Below are 6321 nucleotides of genomic sequence, written 5' to 3'. Positions count from 1 at the left end.
AAAAGAAAATGATGAAAATGTCAAAAAAAATAAAAAAATAAGTTTCCCATGTGATATGTGGTCTAGTTGTTGGGAAAATTTGCAAATGTAAATTCTGACTTTATTTGCAAAATCTCTCTAGAATTTAGGTAAATGGGCATAACTTTTGCATACTGACTCGGATAAAAAAGTTTTTTATATGAAAAATCATCTACTCGAAAAGTTACATCCAAATTTAATGGGGGGAACCCCATTAAACATTTTCAAAATCCTCAAAAACCTAACAGAAAAAAAGTTACGGGGCTTTTAAGATCTAGAGTGGAAAAAATCGAATTTTTTTCAAACAATGGTCAAATAATGGTCAAACTAATTATTCTAGAATATTAGTGTTACTAAATAATTATTTCAGTTATTTTGAATTTTGGTCAAATCTGGTCAAACTATGGTCAAACAATGGTCAAACTAATTATTCAAGAAATATTAGTGTTACTAAATAATTATTGTTTTTTAAAACAATAGTTTCAAACTCAAACAATGAAATGTGTCACTTCATGCTCACGCAAAATTCCTGAGGGTTAATAGGATTGACATCTTACTATTGTCAGGAAAACAACAAGTGCAGACTTGGAAACGAGGGAGAATAGAACCCGGAAGTTAAGCATGCTCAGGCTGGGGGAGTGGGAGGATGGGTGACCGTTCGGGAAGTTGGATGATTAGGAATGAGGAGGGGTGATTAGAGATTAAAGGATAAATTGAGCAGTGATGAGGGGTGGTGATTAGAGATTAGAGGTTAAAATAATTCAGAAATTTAAAAATAAAAAAAAATAAAAAAATTTCAAAAAAAATTGCAAAAAAAAATCATAAAATTTCCTTTAGTCCCGGTTGGTGTTACCAACCGGGACTAAAGGTGGAGCTCCACGTGGCCGCGACCTTTAGTCCCGGTTCCAGTTTGAACCGGGACTAAAGGTGGGAGGCATTAGTAACGGCCCTTTAGTCCCGGTTCAAAAACCGGGACTAAAGGGCCTTACCAACCGGGACTGATGCCCCCTTTTCTACTAGTGTAAGCTTACAGTTGGGTCTTGTCCATCACATCATTCTCCTAATGATGTGATCCCGTTATCAAATGACAACTCATGTCTATGGTTAGGAAACCTTAACCATCTTTGATCAACGAGCTAGTCTAGTATAGGCTCACTAGGGACATAGTATTTGTTTATATATTCACACATGTATTTAAGTTTCAGGTCAATACAATTCTACAATGAATAATAAATATTTATCATGAAAAAGGAAATATGATAATAACCAATTTATTATTGCCTCTAGAACATATTTCCAACACAATCTATTACCTTTTGAGAAAAAACTCAATTTTTTGTCTTCCTAAATCCTATATTCGTAAAAAGTTCATTCCCACTAAAAGCAAAATATTCTTAAAAAGTTAATGCCAACTACAATCAATTCTCTCAACATGCATCCCTCCACCTCAGAAAGTGTTTAATGTCGCCATTCACTATTTTTTAGCCATGCACCACATCCACTACCTTTAGGTCTTACAACATGCACTCACCAACCTCACCAAGACATGCATGTTTGCCACATGACAATTATTCATGTGCTTATCGAAGTCATGCATCTTCGACAAACTCATGCCATCTTATTGATGTGGTACTGAATATTAACTCAAACAGACAGTATATATTGATCGTTATGGTGTGGATTAAAGAGTGAAAATATGAATTGAAGAATGCAATATGTTCTTACAAGTATTGGCCGGTGTGTCGTCTATTTGTAAATACTAAGGGCATCGAGGTGTCTTGGCGCTGCAAGCAATCCAACGATGTACACCCATTGATGTGCGGACGTGTCTACTTGTCTGAAATCCCACCAACTGGATGCAAAGCAGGGGAGGTTGGCAGGCTTACGAGCCACCGCCATGTACCCGTTCGACACCCCAGTCCCATCAAAATATTCTCTCGAGCACGCGCCATCTCCGGCGCAACTGCACCTCCATTCTCCATGCTGCATTGATGCCGACCTAGAGGGACCGCGACTGGTCACAAGAGCCAACATTAAATGGAAGTGCTGGCCGAGAGCGCCACCCCCATCACTTGTCGGTCTCCCCGCCTATTCAATGCCGGAGAGACGTGACATGATGGGGCGACGAGATGACTATCTACCGTATTGACGGGGGAGCAGCCGCCATCACCAGTGACAGTGTTTTGTCTTGCACAGGGGGAGCAAAGCTACAACCTCTCCAACCTCCCACATCACGGGATGGCTTTGGGCCAAATTTACGGCGACTTCGCAAGCGAGGAGACCACGACGGCCATGGCCTCGGAGGACCCGAAATTCATCGACCAGGAGGGAGCACTCTACGAGACCACGTGCAACACTCGCGCCGGCTGCAACGCGGTCATGGTGGAGGCGGCCACGGCCGCTTAGGCGATCGCAAACGGGAACAAGAACATAGGGAGCTCTGCGTCACCCACAGTACCATCGTGCCAAAATGACCACGAGTCTGGCCCGTCCACGTCCATCTTGGACCTCACATCGACTGGCGACATCCAAGCTAGCAACGGAATTCGACAAGGAAGAGTAGGACATGGGAGACGAAGGGGTCCGTATCTCATGTGTCCATGCCCGTGTCCCATTCCTTACTCTTCATCGCCGGCGAGACACAATTTCACTTTGCGGAGCTCAGGCCCGGCAAAGATGCTAGGCATGGAGAAGACAGGACATGGAACAAGGACGCATCCACGGCTGGCGAAGATTTAGACTAGATTAACATTTTATGTTAAAAAATGTCATGTACACTTTTTAAAATGAAATATGCAAAAATGTCATGGATTTAATCCGGTTTAAATGATCATCTGGTTTGTTCAAATACCGTTTAAAATGTGTCCGGATGTTTGATGGATATGGTTGAATAGTCGGCTCCTGTATCACTGTCCGTGGACAGATACTATGCCCGTTTTAGGGGATAGCATTGAAGATACTCTAATGCCTTTTTTTCTTGAAAAACTGTAGAATGCTATAAGAGTATTTGGAGATACGCCTAAGGAAATGATAAAAATAGAAATACCGGATATTAATCTGATAATCTGACTTGAGATGTTTCTTTATCAGAAAAATAATTTAATTTATTTTGAAAAATACTCTAACCGTTTAATTCCTAACTTAGCAATGATGCTTAACTACGTTGGAAAGAAATGCATTGGAAGAAAAGACAACGTTCGTTTAAGAAAAGACAAACTTCAGACGATATATGTATAAGCACCAGAAAAGTGAGGTTCCCATCGGCTAAGCACACGTAATCTAGGTGTCATCCCATCTGGAGCATCAGATGAAAAGATAGACTGACGTGTAACGTGCCTGTATCCGGCGCCTTTTAGGTACGAGAGCGCGCGCTCGGCCATGGAGACGCATGCAGTTGCGCGACAACAGAAACGACAAAGCGATGAAAGCAGTAAAATCAGCAATGCAAGCTGCACTAGTGTACTTGATCCCTTTACGTACACACCATGGTATATATCTTTTGTCTTGTTAATCAGCGTTCCGTTCCAAGCGAGGACGCGCGAAAAAGCAGTCGCCTGACCAACAACGTGTATACGAGTATAAGCTAGGAGATATACAACCAAAACAAAAGTGAAAAGTAACAATGCAAGCTGTAAGGCGTGGTTCTTTACGTGCACGCCATCATATATATTTTTTGTCAGTGTTCATAATCACTCTCCGTTCCTGGTGAGGCGGCGTGGTTCCAGTGAAGCTGAAATGTACGTACGCGACGCACGACATGATGCTGGCTGGGTAAGCTGCGCAAAACCCGCTATTAAAATCCATCGTCTTGCACACATCCGGCATCCACCTCAAAGGGCATCCACCTCCGTGCGACTGTCGTAAAGGCCATGGCAGCCGCAGCGGCGGGTGAGAACAGTAAGTTAACTGGAGTGAGAAAGAAGGGGGAGGGCAAGTTCGCGGCAACGATCAAGCACCCGGTGACGAAGACACTGTTGTGGCTGGGGACGTACTCTTCCCCCGAGGTCACCGCGTGTGCCTACGAGCTCGCGGCTAGGGAGCTGAAGGGCATAAAGGCAAAGCTCAACTTCCCCTACCCTCCGCCGGCCAGACTAGTTAAGGAGGTGATCGCTGCGCCGAGGCATCGCAGCCATGGTCACGACACACCGCTCTTTGAAGTCATTATAAGGGAATCATGGAACATCTCAACCAGCCCACTTGTTTCAGTAGGCATTGTTGCTATTTTTATGAGTAAGAAAGCTTTCATGTGAACATCAAATAATGTTTACACAAGAACAACAATAAGTACTCTCCATAAAACCAGCGAATTAAGAGAGAGAACGGTTGTACAAATCTGGGTGAAGGAATCAACCCGAAATTAAACAATCAATTGACCACTTCACCATTCTATAACTTAAATTGGCGCTTAACTTGTTATATTACAACATGGGCAGATTCAGTGTCAGAATATGGTGCCCACAAATATTTGGAACGCAGTCCACAACCTAGTCCAGCACTCATCTAGTCTTCATGTCTACTATAGTCAATATATAAATAAATCGAGACACTTCCACTGTAAAAAGTTAAAAACAGATGAAAACATGCGCAATACAACTAGGCCATGAGCAATTGAGGAAAACCTTAGTCATGAACTCAATGCCACTGATGACGACAAAAGCGGCTGAGCGAGCATGCGGAACAATGGAGGGTTAGGTCTGTGAGGTAGCGAGTGGAGTTCAGTAGCTGCAGGTGACATGAGGTCGTGTGTTGTCACTTGGTGTGAGTTCATGGCTATTGTGTAGAACTATTGTTGAACTATGTTTTTGGTAAATTCTCATCCGATATGCCAGAATTATGATGCATCAGGACTTCAATAACTATTTGTAACATGGTTGACAGAAAAAAATTGCTACCCGTTGTGATGTTGTCTATGATTGCCCCCATATTGGTCAATTACTCAAATCCTAGATCCGCCGATTTATTACAATCCTATTCTAGCTAGAAAAAACTTGCTTCATATATCCCATAACGGTACAGAAAGGATACTAAAATAGCAGCCAGCGGCAAAAAAGAAAGATGTTAATCATACCTACTCACATTGCAAATACGAAAATCACTTGATAGATGAAGGGGTACAAAAGTTTAACGTGTTTTTTGAGGGACATGTTGTGTCCATAAAATATGCTAGCAGTATTATTTGAAGATGAAGGACATGTTGATGCTACAAAAATCCCTTGATGGAATCATAATGAACACAACCATCCTAGGATTGAGATTATCAATTCGATAAAATATACCCATCGTAGCCTTGCATTTACTGGTCAGTAGGAAAGCAGGTTGCTAAATTAATAACAATGGATAAGTGACACATTTAGCTCAAATTAAAGCAAGAGAGACTAGCACAAGAAAGTAAACTGAAGAGGGGGCTTACCTGCGCCTCATTGTTCTCCTCCACCTCCTCCCGCGGCGGCTCCTCCAACTGCTTCATAAATACCAAAAAAAAATAACTTGTTAGTTAGTACCAAGTTCAACCTGTGCAAATGCAAACTTAAGCATGTTAACACTAATATAACATGGGCATGCTTTATGTAAGGTAGTCTCAATCCTAGGATCATTGGTCCATCAATTAATTCCTAATTTTCTATTCATGATTTAATCATATGAAACAGTATAATGATGAAGCACTTCAATAAATTCACAGCCAAACAAGATGAGAAATCTATCTATACTCCCTCAGTCCCAAAATAAGCGTCGCTGCTTTGGTATAATGGCCAAATGTCTCTAATTTTTTGTTGGATTTTCTGGAATATTGTTCCTTTTTCCTCTCTATTGTGCATTTAGCCTATACTCCCTCCGTCCCAAAATAAGCGTCGCTGATTTTATGAGGCAATGCTCAACTGCTATTCCCATCTTGTTCTGTAAAATGTATAGCTAATGGGTCCATCATTATGGCATTCCCTATGATGACAATTTTATTAAAATATGAAGGCTAATTTGATCCTACTAAACCAATTTGATGGCATCATAATGAGCCAAACCATCCTATGATTGAGGTCGCCAATTCGATCAGATATGCCCATGGTAGAGCCTTGCATTTGGTGGTCAGAAGGAAAGAAGGAAAGCGGACTGGTAATTAGCAACAAAGAATACAGTTACACACTTGCATCGAAGCATGAGAGACACAAGAAACTAAATGGAGAGAGAGCTTACCAGAGGCTCATCCTCCTCCTCCTCTGCCTGCATCAGCTCCTGCAAATAATCATAAATATCAAAATAATAATAATAATAATAATAATAATAATAATAATAATAATAATAATAATA

The 6321-nt window shown here is 41.4% G+C and overlaps 1 pseudogene; it reads left to right on the top strand.

The window, feature by feature from the left end:
• Positions 1–3881: 3881 nt before the first annotated feature.
• Positions 3882–6321, top strand: part of LOC119337183 — a 3447-nt pseudogene continuing 1007 nt past the window's right edge.

This window comes from Triticum dicoccoides, chromosome 7B (genome assembly GCF_002162155.2).
Source record: "Triticum dicoccoides isolate Atlit2015 ecotype Zavitan chromosome 7B, WEW_v2.0, whole genome shotgun sequence".
In the NCBI taxonomy this organism is placed as follows: Eukaryota; Viridiplantae; Streptophyta; class Magnoliopsida; order Poales; family Poaceae; genus Triticum; species Triticum dicoccoides.
The sequence above is the reverse complement of the archived record's forward strand: the minus strand, read 5'-3'. Positions and strand labels throughout refer to the sequence as shown.